The sequence below is a fragment of the Vipera ursinii genome, assembly GCF_947247035.1.
Source record: "Vipera ursinii genome assembly, contig: scaffold_131, whole genome shotgun sequence".
In the NCBI taxonomy this organism is placed as follows: domain Eukaryota; kingdom Metazoa; phylum Chordata; class Lepidosauria; order Squamata; family Viperidae; genus Vipera; species Vipera ursinii.
Window position 1 is genome coordinate 68,814 of NW_028148123.1, and position 14,379 is coordinate 83,192.

Sequence of the window (14,379 nt, forward strand, 5' to 3'; positions counted from 1 at the left end):
AGTTTTCGTTTGTGTCCTTCTGTGTTTTGTTAGAGGTTCTCTGTATTTATGTTCTGAATTAAAGACGGAAACATTTTATTTTGCACGTTGAAACTTGGGAATTCCCCGGAGGAGGAAGAAGACGACGAGGAAGAAGAGGTAGCCTCGCCGGAAGTAGCCAACCGTGCTTGGTTTCCCCCACCCCCCACCCCTTCCACGAGCGAGCACTGCCTGCTTTACATTTGAGCCACTGAGTCAGGAGGGAAGAATCTGAGCAAAGGAGGAGAAGGGATGGTGACGGTGGAAAGGATCCCGTCTTCGCTTGCACGAGAGTTCGCATTTGCCGCCTCCTTAACTTTCCTTGGGGACTGGGGTTGGTTAATGTCCTAACCACGCGTTGGCTTTCGTCGATGTGTTTTCTTCTTGGCTAATGAAAAGGGCTGGTTCAGGGAGACCAAAAAAACAAGCAAACAATTCACCACAAGGTGCCAGTTTTCTTAATGCACAGAAGACCGCCGCTTGCACTCGGAGGGAAACTATTGCTGCTGCTGTAAGGCTGTTGGGCGCCCCGCCAAACCTTCACAAAGAGAAGCTACGATCTCGCAAAGCAGCAGTGCCCCAAGTGTCCTCCCCACTCCACCCCCATCCATTCTCAGCTGCTCGGTGTCCCGAAAGACTGATTCTGATGGGTGGGTTGTGGCGTTGTCGAGTGTCCTCTTGTGCTTTGTCGGGACCATCCGCTTGTCTTGCGTTTCTGTCCGGATCGGTGATTAACCACAGCGTTTCCACACACATCCTCCCCCAACCCACCCCACTTGTTCTTCTGACGAGTTTGTGTTGTCTAGGCAGCCCTTCCTTCTTTACCATTGGTGGCCTGGAGATTAGTGTTCTGAACATGAAAATCAATGCAAAATTAACTGCCTCGGTAGCTGTAACCCGGGTTTATGAAGAGCAGACGTAAGCGGGAAAAAAAGTCTTGGATGGTAGGGAACAGTTTGCTAATAAAGGTTTATCATGCTAATATTTCCCCGGCTTTTCTTTGGTTTCTCCCCCCCCCCACCCCGGTGGTTGATTATCCAAGCGTGCAAGCCACGGTTTTATTTTTAAATCTTTGGGGTGATGCCATTTCAGACTTCATCCTGTTCCTATTTTGATCCTTACAGGTGAGCTTCTAGTATCGGCGTTACTTGGCAGGGGTGTCAAACTGCCGGCCCAGGGGCCGGATGCGTCACACTAAAACCACGCCTAGCCCGTTGCTGGCAATGGGGAAAAAGTTGCAATACATCGCGACACGTCACGTGACGTTGTGAGTTTGACACCCCTGGCCTATAGGATCACACAGGGATTCCCTTGCTGTACCCTCTGATTTTCCTAAAGATGATTCCCTCAATGTGACCCCAGGACACATATTCTTCTTGAAGACATCCTGCTTTGGATAGTGGAGGTCCAGAGGTCCTAAATTGTGAGGCGGGCAGTTTGAAGCCCAACACATGACCACGCTTATGTGCACGCCATTGACTTACATAGATTGGGCCGCACATGGGAATCCCATCTTTGGTCTTCTGTCCCCTATGGCAGGGGTCCCCAACTCTACCGGGCCATGGCCCGCTCAGAACCGGGACGGGCAAGTGCACGCAGCTCTGCTTGAACAAGCAGCGGGCGGGCATGCACACACACCAAACTCCGTTTGTGCAAATGAAGCTGTGCGGGCCTGCCACTCATACAGAACCATCCCTTCTCCATCTCCCCCACACCCCCGGAAAGGTTGGGGACTGCTGCCCTATGGGGTTTTCTCATCAGGAAGCGTTTGAAAATAGCAGCAATACATTCCATCCAATTCCCTTCTGAACTGAATCAGCTCCTTTTTGCTCCACTAGTATTCCATTTCCTGTTTAGCAATCAAGCTAAGAACCTCCTGTTTGGAGCGCACTCTGCTGCTGGGCTCGGGTGCCTATTTCTGGAAGAGATGCTTCCATTTAACCAGTGTTTAATCCTCTAGTACTTAAATGGACAAAATGCTAGCACGGGTTTTGATCCAACAAGAAGCATTGGTTTGGAAATAGGAGGCTGCCTTGTGCCTCCTCAAGCGATAGCACCTAGAGATTCTTGACTAATCTTGGAAACTAAGCAGGACCAACCTTGGCTAGGATTCGTATGGGAGACATCAAGGATTCCCAAGACTGGAGAAAAAAAAAGAAACCCTCTCTAAGGAAAGGGCAAATATTTTCTGGAAAATCGGAATATGGTTTGGCTGATAGATGATTTCTAGAAGTTCATCTCTGCTCAAGACATCTGTCAAGAATGAAACTTGACAGCCATGTGCCTCTTCATATCAACTTGACATTAGAGTAAGGGATGTGTGTGTGTGTGTGTGTTGCTTTAGAATGAGTTAGATGGAGAAAGGAAACTTCTGCGATGCCTCTCAAGACCATGAGAGCCTGAAATCTTTTCAAGGATATCATAATAGGTGTGGAGTAGAAGCAGACGGTTCCCATAACAAAGTGAACTGGTTTACATGGACTATGTAAAGCATTGGGGAGTTTGGGGAAATCATTGTTTAATTCTATGAACTGCTTCGACATTACCATGCCGTGAATTCAACAGACAGTTAAGATTTTTGGAAACAGGATGAACCTGGAGTTTTATTTGGGTTCTCCAGCTGTATGTTGACAATATCTTTAGAAGAAATCATTTAAGGAATCCCCAGATTTGCAATGCTGGCTCCCCACAACGGGTGACCATTCTGGCTGGCTTCTTTCCACAGAAGGAACTTTCTAAAAGAAGGAAGGACCTCAAAAGGACCTCCTCTTTTGGCACCGATGACCCTGGAGCAATGATTGGTGCCAAATGGCAGGAATGGAAGTCATTTTAATTGCTGCAGCCCCAGGAATGATTGTTAAATACGATAGCACAAGCCGGCTCAACCTACATAGCTTGTCCAGGAGAGGGAGACTTTTGCAAATAGTTTAGCATGTTGTGTAGTGAACTTTCCAGGAATGGTGAAATCCCCTCTTGACTCAAAACACCAGTAGCAGAGTTTGCACGTTGAGTTTATAGACATTCTCAACCAGGATAACTCAAAAGTTGTAGACCAGAAATCTTCCAAGCTTACAGGTGATTCAGCTCATCAGTTTTAGGTCAGATTGAAAGAGTCCACTGCAAACACCCCTCCCCGATTTTGCTACTCCCAGAATTCCTCACAAAATGAAAGGTAACGTTATGATTATCCACAAAACAATCTTAGTCGTGAAAGAAAACAAGACTTAAAGCCTGTGAAGATCACACATCCCAATGAACGTGAGTCAACTCTTCTTGTTGAGTGTTAGTCTGGTTCTCCTCGCACATGCATGAAGAGTAGTCCATGGTCACCCAGATATCGCCACCCATGTTTTGAAGAGTAGTGCATAGTTTTGGTTAGGTTCAAGATACACCAAACAGGACTTCCCCCCTGAAGATCACACATCCCAATGAACGTGAGTCAACTCTTCTTGTTGAGTGTTAGTCTGGTTCTCCTCACACATGCATGAAGAGTATTCCATGGTCACCCAGATATTGCCGCCCATGTTTTGAAGAGTAGCACATAGTTTTGGTTAGGTTCAAGATATAGCAAACACCAACACCTTAGTGGGGTCTTCAAGGTCTCATCCCCAAGTTCTTGCCAGATGTGGAAAGAATTCAAAGAACCACCGTCTTCTTCACGGTTCCAGGTCTTTAGGATTGATTACCCATGGAACTATTCTTCATTTCAGGTCACCCCTGGCAGCAAGTTGAGACTGGTCCAATGCAAGGAGAAGGACCTTTGTTCTTTACAGACCAAATTCTCCTGAGATCTCTACCTTTGAGTCCGACGCTAAACAGGCTCCAATCCTGTGTGGATTGTAGTGACAGGAGGTGACTTATTTCATTGGTGGTTTCTAGTCTGCTGAGTGTGGGGAGAGAGGAGCTGGTGTGCAAATATTTGGCTCTGAGTTGTGTAGATTTCCCTTAGGTGAACTTCTTATGAAAGAGGTCCACTGTGTTGAAAAATAGGCAACTTTGGTTGAAGGAGGAAGGTTTCCACCTAACATGGTTTTAGGAGGGTGAGTGCATGAGGGCTCCAAGACGAGTTGTGTCGCTAAAGGGTAGTAAGAGATTGGTTGGCCCTTCAAGAAAATGTTTTAGAGCAGGGCTCTTTAAACTTGGCCCTTTTATAACTTGTGGACTTCAACTCCCAGAATTCCTCAGCCAGCAGGGCTCTTCAAACTTGGCCCTTTTATGACTTGTGGACTTCAACTCCCAGAATTTTCTTAGGACAAGAAGTAATGGATACAGAATACAGGATAACAGTTGGAAGGGACCTTGGAGATCTTCTAGTCCATCTCCCTGCTCCTGCAGGAGACCTTATACCATTTCAAACAGCTGTCCAATCTCTTCTTAAAAACTTCCAGTGTTGGGAGCACCCACAACTTCTGGAGGCAGGTCGTTCCACTGATTTAATTGTTCTCACTGTCAGGAAGTTTCCTTTCTCCCAACGTTGCTGCTTGGCAAAATGAATTGCTTGAGGTTTCTTGAAGGCGCCTGCGGCACCTGACCTCACATTGAAGACAAAGTCCACCGTGGAGTTCAGCTGGGGTGGAATGGTATAATTCACCCAAAGCTTCATCCATGAAGGTTGAAGAACAAGAACAAGGTCATCTATTTTGACTGAAGTGAAGGAGTGAGTCAAAATGTCCTGTGCAAAAGCAAGGGTGAAACCGTGGTACGGTTGCTAGGAAAACTGCACAAATGCTCATGAAGATGTATTTCAAAGGAGGCTTTGTATTTTACGATCCACCACCCTCCGCTTGAAAGCTGGCATGTACACATTCAAAAAGTGCACGTCTTTGCCAGACGGTGTTGTGAGAAAAAATGTTGTTGGGAGTCAGATTTGGCAATTTGACTTCCATTGCTAACAAAGACCAGGGGTGTAGCAACCAATCAGGCAGAATTGACAAGGGAGTGAAAGGCTTCAGTTCCAGAGTCAAGAAAACACTTTTTCATCTGCTGTGACGGTTTTGTCAGCTAAAATGGGGTCCCTTTTCTCTCCGGCAATGTCTCTTTGGCCTCCTGAAAATCGGAATGTTTTATCCCCTTCTAGTTCAAACAAACTTGCTTTGACATGTACGTGTTTTATGGAGAATGACCTTTCTGTGGTCCCCTAGGTAATGAGGTAGCATTTGCCTGTGAGACCTCTTAGAAGAGGTCTTAGGCGTTTCTTCTAAGAAGGTCTTAGATGTTTCTTCTAAGAAGGTCTTAGAAGAGGTCTCACATATACGTTAAGACCCAACAGTGCAGTTCCATGTATTTTGGACAAGCTACCCCCAAAAGACCTTTCATTCCCAATGGGCAAATTAGTCATTAAATGTTGGAGCTTGGAAAATGGCCAATGGAGAAGTCAGAAGCCAAACCTTGGAGTTGGGTTGAGTTGAGTAGACGGCTAGGAGGGGTTGGGACTATTCTCCAACGGTCTGGAGTAGAGTGTAACTCCAGTGAAATGGAGAACAGGAGAAAAGTCTTAGGGAAGCCAAGAAAGTGGTGGTGTTTTTTTTTAAACACATATTCCAAAGTCACTTATCAGCCATACTTCAATAATGAGCACCCAACTCTGATTGGGGCCGAGTTTAAAGGGCTTTGAAGGCACCCCACAACGCTAGGCCAACAGCAGAACGTTCTTATAGCTCCACCAACACAACTCGTCACCCTCCCAAATTTCCAGCGACCTTCAACCAGGAGGCGCGTCAAGCGGGACCTTTTGCCTCTGCATTCCACTTCTCTGTCCCACCCCTCCCAACCTCTTCTCGGGCATGAATAGAAGTTCTTCATCCCGCCCGAAGCGAGAGGACAACGCTGCCCTTCACCCCAGAAACACCCGGAGGAGAACGTCCTCTCTGAACTCCCGTTGCCCTACCCAGCGCCTTTGCCCTTGAGGGTGGTGATGCTGAGACTAAATAAGTGCATTTTCCACCCGGTTTTCTTTCCCTGCCCTGTGTGGAGATCTGTTCCAGTCCGAACAGGAAGCCACAGAGAGAGAGAGAGAGAGAAAGAAAAGCATATAGGTAGAAATATTAATGAGGCTTTCCTTCCCTCCCTCCCTCTGTTATAAAGGGCTCCATTGAAAAAGGGCTTTAAGGGCAGGGAGAATACGAGCCTTCAGGGACCCGGCGTTTATTCGGCCAAACGCAAAGAAATGGTACGATTTTTTAAGACGCCCCCCGTTCCTCCCTGGTCTGAGAGGCAGGAGCTGAGGGGGCCAAAGGAACGAAGAGGCTTTTTTTTGAAATGGACAACAGAAGGACAGAGTCGGAAGGGGCCGTGGAGGTCTTCTACTCCAACCCTCTGCTCAAGCAGGAGATCTGCCTAGATCATTTCAGTCTCTTCTTGAAAACCTCCAGTGATGAGGGAGGGAGGAAGGAAGGAAGGAAGGAAGGGAGAGAGAGAGAGAGAGAGAGAGAGGGAGAGAGAGAGAATAGCAGAATAACAGAGTCGGAAGGGGCCGTGGAGGTCTTCTACTCCAACCCTCTGCTCAAGCAGGAGACCTGCCAAGATCATTTCAATCTCTTCTTGAAAAACTCCAGTGATGAGGGAGGGAGGGAGAGAGGGAGGGAGGAAGGAAGGAAGGAAGGAAGGAAGGAAGGAAGGAAGGAAGGAAGGAAGGAAGGAAGAGGGGGGGGAGAGAGAATAGCAGAGTAACAGAGTAGGAAGGGGCCGTGGAGGTCTTCTAGTCCAACCCTCTGCTCAAGCAGGAGATCTGCCTAGATCATTTCAGTCTCTTCTTGAAAACCTCCAGTGATGAGGGAGGGAGGGAGGGAGGGAGGGAGGGAGGGAGGGAGGGAGAGAGAGAGAGAGAGAGAGAGAGAGAGAGAGAGAGAGAGAGAGAGAGAATAGCAGAATAACAGAGTTGGAAGGGGCCGTGGAGGTCTTCTAGTCCAACCCTCTGCTCAAGCAAGAGACCCTTTACATTTCAAACAAATGGTTGTCCAATCCCTTCTTTAGAACGTCACAACTTCTGGAGGCAAGTTGCTCAGTTGACTTTTTCTTAGGACCAGAAGTAATGGATACAGAATGCAGAACAGCAGAGCTGGAAGGGGCCTTGGAGGTCCTCTAGTCCAGCCCTCTGCTGACGCAGGAGACCCTAGACCAGGGGTAGGCAACCTCGGCTCTTTTATAAAAGAGCCGAGGTTGCCTACCCCTGCCCTAGACCATTCCAGACACATGGTCATCCAGTTTCTTCTTTAAAAACCTCCAGTGATGGAGAGCATCCACAACGTCTGGAGGCCAGCAGCCGTTCCGCCGGCGAATTGTTCTAAGTGTCAGGGAATGGCTCATTTACAGAAGGAAAAAAAAGAAAGAACAAAAATACACATCCATGTCTACTTTTCCTCATTCTTTTCTTTGGGGCAGAGTCTCAAGGAACACCAAAGCTGGCCGGAGGAGACCAAGTCGGAGAACGTGGCAGTTCCACATTGGAGGGTACATCTGGGTGGAAAGCTCCTTCTCAATCAATCTCTGTTTTGGGAGTTGTGAGGATCCCACTAACTCAGCGGCAAGAGGCCAAAGTCAACTAGGAAGTCTACACGCATGATTCTTCTTACAGGGTATTTAAAGGATCTTTATTCTCCCACGGGCTGGTCTCCCAGTTTAATATGTTAAGCTGGCACATAAGAAGCCACACCTTAATACCCCAGGCAGAAATGCCAACTCAGCTGGACTGTAGATTTAGTGTTCCCACCCTGGTCTGACTTGCTATAATCGACCAAAGAAAAAAAAGAGCTCCTTTCTTCAATCCTCCCATTAACGGGGCGAAGCCACATCTCTTAAAATAAAATAAAATAAAAATAAAAACGCAAGGGCCTACAGGTACAAACAGGTACAAGGAAAAACCTGCGCCCCAAATTTCTGTGGCTAAAAGCGAGACGGTCGTTATGTGACTTTTGTCCCGTTTGGCGACCTTTCCGTCAAGCGAATCGCCGCCGCGCGCTTGTTAAGTCACCCGGTCGCTAAAGCGAACCTGCTCTCCTCCTTGACTTTGCTCATCCGAAGGTCGCAAAAGGGGATCGCAGCACCCCAGGAGACCCTGGGGTCGTCATAACTACGAGTCTGAATTTTGGTTCACGTGATGCGGCAAGAGCCGCAAGTGTGGAAGGCAGACTGAAGTCAGTTTTGCTTGTTCAGAAGGTTGCAATCTCAGTTTCTCTCTCTCTCGTGTGTGTGTGTGTGTGTGTGTGTGTTAAAAAAAAGGAAGGCTTGCTTGTTTAGAAACTTGCAATCTCAGTTTCTCTCTGGTGTGTGTGTGTATATATATGTGTGTGTGTGTTAAAAAAAGAGGGCTTGCTTGTTTAGAAACTTGCAATCACAGTTTCTCTCTGGTGTGTGTGTGTATATATGTGTGTGTGTTAAAAAAAGAGGGCTTGCTTGTTTAGAAACTTGCAATCACAGTTTCTCTCTGGTATATATGTGTGTGTGTGTTTGTGTGTGTGTATATTAAAACAAGGGCTTGCTTGTTTAGAAACTTGCAATCTCAGTTTCTCTCTGGTGTGTGTGTATGTGTGTGTGTGTGTGTTAAAAAAGAGGGCTTGTTTAAAAACTTGCAATCTCAGTTTCTCTCTGGTATGTGTGTATATGTGTGTGTGTGTGCATTAAAACAAGGGCTTGCTTGTTTAGAAAATTGCAATCTCAGTTTCTCTCTGGTGTGTGTGTATATGTGTGTGTGTGTGCGTGTGTGCATTAAAACAAGGGCTTGCTTGTTTAGAAAATTGCAATCTCAGTTTCTCTCTGGTGTGTGTGTATGTGTGTGTGTGTGTGTGTTTGTTAAAAAAGGAGGGCTTGCTTGTTTAGAAACTTGCAATCTCAGTTTCTCTCTGGTGTATGTGTGTGTGTGTGTGTGTGTGTGTGTGTGTTAAAAAAGAGGGCTGGCTTGTTTAAAAACTTGCAATCCCAGTTTCTCAGTGCTGCACGGAACTATTTAAAGCCGTTTCAGAAGGAAAAACCGAGGCAACAATTGTTTTGCAGCCTAGGAAGAATATTGCCTCCCCCCCCCCCCGCACACACCCACCACCAACGTGAAATACTGGGCAATAATAACCATTTCATTTCAGACAAAGCTTTGTTTCCCTTTCCTACCGACTTGCAAAATGTAAAAAAAATAAAATAAAAATAAAAAATAATTTAAAAAAATTAGCTCTCTTGGCACTGCCAGCTTCTGGCCGAGCGACCTTGAAATGTCTCCGGAAGGGCAAACTAATTTCCAGGAATAAATCACATTATTCACCTCCAGCTCTTTCAAGTTAAACATTTGGCTTAGAGTTGATTAAGGAAAAAGCCATCCTCCGCTTGTGAACCCAGTAAAAAAGGCAGGGGGGGGTTTCTCCCCCCCCTTTCTTCTGATATTAATGAGGAAAAAGCTTCTCCGGCCAACGATATAATTTAGCCCGGAGACTTCAAATCACCTGCAGAGTCACGCTGACGGAAAAGGAAGTTAAATTTGATCAAAGGCTTGGGCCTTGTCTCCGCCGTAGTACCTGCAATTTGTACGTCTGGGTGTAAGATGGGAAACTTTAATCTTTAATCTGACCTCTCACTTACCTAAGTAATAAATGTTTGTGAGACAGGAGAAGGTTTTTGCGGGAGGAAGGATGCCGGACTTTGGGGCTGGAGGCGAATTCCGAAATGACAGAAATGAAACAAAACCTAAAGCCCAAATAAGAGTACGGGTAGTCCTCAGCTTACAACCGCGACGGAGCCCAAGCTTGCCGTTGTGAAGCGAGGCATCTTTCGAAGCGAGTCTTGCCCCGTTTTACGACTTCTCTCGCCACCGTTGCTGAGCCATCGCTGCAGTCCATAAGTGAGCAGCCCGGTTGCTAACCGAGTCTGCCTTCCCCATGGATTTAGCTTGGCAAAAATCACCTGACCTTGGGACAGCCAGAAACACGGTCGTAAGTATGAACCAAGCGTCTGAATTTTGAGCACACGACCCTGGGGGGGGGGGCTGGGGGGGTGGCGCAAAGGTCGTAAGTGCGAAAAATGATCATAGGTCGCTTTTCCCAGTGCGGCTGTAACTGAAATGGAGCCTCGGAGCCTTGGTGGAGCAGTGGGCTAATGCCTCCTTAAGTAACACCAGCTGCCTGCAATTAGTGCAGGTTCGAGTCCCACCAGGCTCAAGGTTGACTCAGCCTTCCATCCTTCCCAGGTAGGTAAAATGAGGACCCAGATTGTTGGGGGCAATTAAGCTGACTTTGTAATAATGCCGCTTAGGGGGTGTGTGAAAGCCCTAATAAGCAGGCATATACATAGAATGAAGGCTACTGCTAAGCTTGTAAGCCGCCCTGAGTCTTCGGAGAAGGGCGGGATATAAATGGAATTAAAATAAAAAAATAAATAAATAAAATAAATGGACTGTTGAAAGTTGAGGACTACCTGAATTAGGTACCTGGGTCAAAAACGCTAACTGCGAGAGGGACCTTGGAGTCCTAGTGGACGGTCACTTAAGCCTGAGCCAGCCGTGTGCAGCCGCCGCCAAAAAAGCTAATACAATCCCTTGGTTGTATGAACAGAGGCATAGGATCAAGATCACGTGAGGTATTATTACTGCTTTAATAAAACTCTAGTAAGGCCACACCTGGAATGAAGCATCCAGTTTTGATCACCACGATATAAAAAAAAGACGTCGAGACTTTGGAAAGAGTGCAGAGAAGAGCAACAAAGAGGATCAGGGGACTGGAGGCTAAAACATAGGAAGGAGGGTTGCTGGAATTGGGTATGTCTAATTTATTTTATTTTATTTCCATTTATATCCCGCCCTTCTCTGAAGACTCAGGGCGGCTTACAAGCTTAGCACTAGCCTTCATTCTATGTATATGCCTGCTTATTAGGGCTTTCACACATACACCCCCAAGCGGCATTATTACAAAGTCAGCTTAATTGCCCCCAACAATCTGGGTCCTCATTTTACCTACCTGGGAAGGATGGAAGGCTGAGTCAACCTTGAGCCTGGTGGGACTCGAACCTGCACTAATTGCAGGCAGCTGGTGTTACTTAAGGAGGCATTAGCCCACTGCTAATTAGCCCACTGCTCCACCAAGGCTCTTTAATGAAGAGAAGGACGAGGGGTGACATGATAGCAGCCTTCCAGTATCTCAGGGGCCGCCCCAAAGAAGAGGGAGTCAAGCTATCCTCCAAAGCACCTGAAGCAACGGATGGAAACTAAGCAAGGAGAGAAGCAACCTGGAACTAAGGAGAAATTTCCTGACAGTGAGAACAATTAAATCAGCGGAACAGCTTGCCTCCAGAAGTTGTGATTGTTCCATCACTGGAGGTTTATAAGAAGAGATTGGACAACCATTTGTCTGGGATGGTATTGAATCTCCTGCTTGAGAAAGGGGGGGGGGTTGAGCTAGATGACCTCCAGGGTCCCTTCCAACTGTTATCCTATGGATTGTCTCCAGAGGTTGTGACTGCTCCATCGATTGAGGTTTTAAAGAAGAGATTAGACAACCATTTGTCTGATACGGTATAGAGTTTCCTGCTTGAGCGGGGATTCGGTGGAGAAGACCTCCAGGGTCCCTTCCAACTGTGTCCTCCTGTCCTTCTGGTGTTGCAAGAATCGTTTTATTTTTATTTTTCATGTTGCAGATCCAGCTGGGGAGAAGAAAGACAGCATGGTGGATTCCTGGATACTCTCCTGAGTGATCTACACGGCAAAGGGTGGAGCGGATTCCTTTCCAGGTAGAGAACATGGGTGAGTCTGGGCAGCTTCGTGTTGAGTTGGCGAAGGCTGGCGGCTGCAAGGACAGAAGTCGGATTTGTGCGCTGTTGAAAAGCATCTTTCTTCTGGGCATCTGGGCTGGCATCTGGGCTGGCACCGACGGTCTGGAAGCCGAAGCCAATCTGAGGTCAGGCCCCATGCCCATCTCAGCTGGACAGGGAAGGCACAGAGTTGTTCTGCCCTGTTGCCAGATCCAACATCTCCAGCTGGCCAACACCTTCCTTCCCACCCTACCGAAATATCGCCAAGTAATCAGAAGGCTGGCGCTTTGCAATTTGTATTCGGGGAAGGCAAACGAAATGGGGAAGATGCTCAGTGTAGATTCAGCTATTTTTTCTTCTTCTCCTTCTTCCTTCCCTTTCCCCCCCCCCAAAAAAAATGAACGTCTTTCGTCAGACGGAGTCATCCTAGCTAGCTTCTCTTCTGCGTGTAAAAGGAAGTGTGTGTGTGTGTGTGTGTGTGCGTGTGTGTGTGTAATTCTGTAAGGTAAGAGACAAAGCTTAAAATTTCCCAGGACAGCTGATTGGAAGAAGATTGAGAAATAGACATTGCAGAACGGGGATGGCTGCCACTCGCTGGGAATATTGTGTCCAGTTCTGCTCACGCAAGAGACCCAAAGGATGTTGAGATGCTAGGAAGAGCGCAGAGAAGAGCAACAAAGGGGTCTTCTACTATTTATTTTATTTTATTACATTTATATACCGCCCTTTCCCTGAGGACTCAGGGCGGTTTACAGGGAATTAAAAACCAGCAATACAAAACTTAAAACCAATTTAAAAAGATTAAACTAACCCTGTGCAATTAAAACCCCGATTAAAATAAATTACTCCTCAGCCTGGGCCCGAGAGCTCAAAGAGCCAGGTCTTCAGGCCCCGGCGGAATGAACGGAGGTGGGGGGCAGTCCTCAGCTCCACCGGCAGCTGGTTCCAGAGGGCAGGCGCCCCCACTGAGAAGGCCCTATCCCTGGGTGTCGTCCGCCGGCAATCTCTACTACTTGAGGGGATTGGCGTGTTCTCCAAAGCATTTCCCAAGGTGCACCTCTGCAAGCTGGTTTCATTTTGTCCCGTCTTGACTTGAAAGAATCCACCGGTTTCAAGCTACCTTTGGATGCTCTGCAGTCTTTAACCACCAGCTATAATTAACCCTCTTGACATCTGTAATCTGTCTTTAAGGTTCTGCCTTGAAGACCACTTTCTAAATTAAGCCTTAAAGGTTGGGGCGACTTGAGCCTTCTGAATTTAATTTCTTTATTCAAGTAAGGGCCAAGATGGGATAGCTGGAGATGTGCTTGCCGAAGGCCCCAGGTGCAGACCTCTGCTTCTCCACAGCAAAGGATCAAAGGCAGCCTATAAATGGAATCCTCCTCCTCCTCCTCCTCCTCCTCCTCCTCCTCCTCCTCCTCCTCCTCCTCCTCCTCCTCCTCTTCTTCTTCTTCTTCTTCTTCTTCTTCTTCTTCTTCTTCTTCTTCTTCTTCTCCTCCTCCTCCTCCTCCTCCTCCTCCTCCTCCTCCTCCTTTCCACAGACCCTATTCCCTTTCAGCACTGATGATGTTACCAAGTTGGGTCATGAGACATCTGCAAGAAAACCCCCAAGCTCAGAGAGCACCAAGGACACCACAGCCCTTTTCTTCTTCCTCCTCCTCCTCCTCCTCCTCCTCCTCCTCCTCCTCCTCCTCCTCCTCCTCCTCCTCCACCACCACCACCACCACCTCTTCTTCTTCTTCTTCTTCTTCTTCTTCTTCTTCTTCTTCTTCTTCTTCTTCTTCTTCTTCTTCTTCTTCTTCTTCTTCTTCTTCCTCCTCCTCCTCCTCCTCCTCCTCCTCCTCCTCCTCCTCCTCCTCCTCTCCCTTTCCACAGACCCTATTCCCTTCCAGCACTGATGATGTTACCTAGTTGGGGTCATGAAACCTCTGCAAGAAAGCAACCAAGTTCCTAGAGGATCTCCAGACAAACACTTCTGCCTAACAATACTCTTGGCACGCTACACTCTTTTCTGGGCAGAGGTTTTTATTAATTTATTTTGATCACTCTGGCTGCAGTAACATTATCCCGATTCATGGTTAGCGCACGGGGCCGAGAAAGGCAGAGGTCTAGCTCATTTTAGCTTATTTTGGTTCTAGCCGAATTGGTCTATGGGTCTAATCCCTCTAACGTGGAGAAGGCAATTAATTTGCAATTCTTGAGTAGCAGGAACCGCTCAAAGTTTCCCTTGCGTTGACTTCCGTCCTAGAAGTAGCCTGCTGTGATGAATCTATCCCTGGCTTTGTCTTCCTCCCAGACAAGGGGAGCTTGTCTACAAAGCAGTTGGGTTTCCCTGCTTAGGAAGAGGTTCCCGCAGCCAACGAAACAAAAGCAAGCCAAAACAGCCCACAAAGAGCTCCAGTTGTGAAGAGATGGAGCTGATAGCTGCCGGGGTTCCTTGAGAGACGCCAGTGAAAAGCCCACCTGGTGAGCCAAGCACACATCTCCTGCCGGTTCTGACAACGCTGAAGCCAAAATGGGTGATGTACCTAGTCTTTGTTTAACAGAAGGAGAAGGGGGGAAAAAATGGGTGCAGTTTTGGAGATCCTCTGATCCCTTCCTTCTCCTTTCTTCCTCCTCCGTGGCTTCCTGCTTGCATAA

The 14,379-nt window shown here is 47.3% G+C and overlaps 1 long non-coding RNA gene across 1 annotated transcript; it reads left to right on the top strand.

Annotated features, from left to right (window-relative positions):
- The first annotated feature begins 10,696 nt into the window (after nucleotides 1-10,696).
- On the top strand, nucleotides 10,697-11,650 carry LOC310650727. The gene is made up of 3 exons (XR_014494414.1): nucleotides 10,697-10,750; nucleotides 11,118-11,287; nucleotides 11,626-11,650. It is a non-coding gene; the product is annotated as an uncharacterized lncRNA (long non-coding RNA).
- The last annotated feature ends 2,729 nt before the right edge of the window (nucleotides 11,651-14,379 follow it).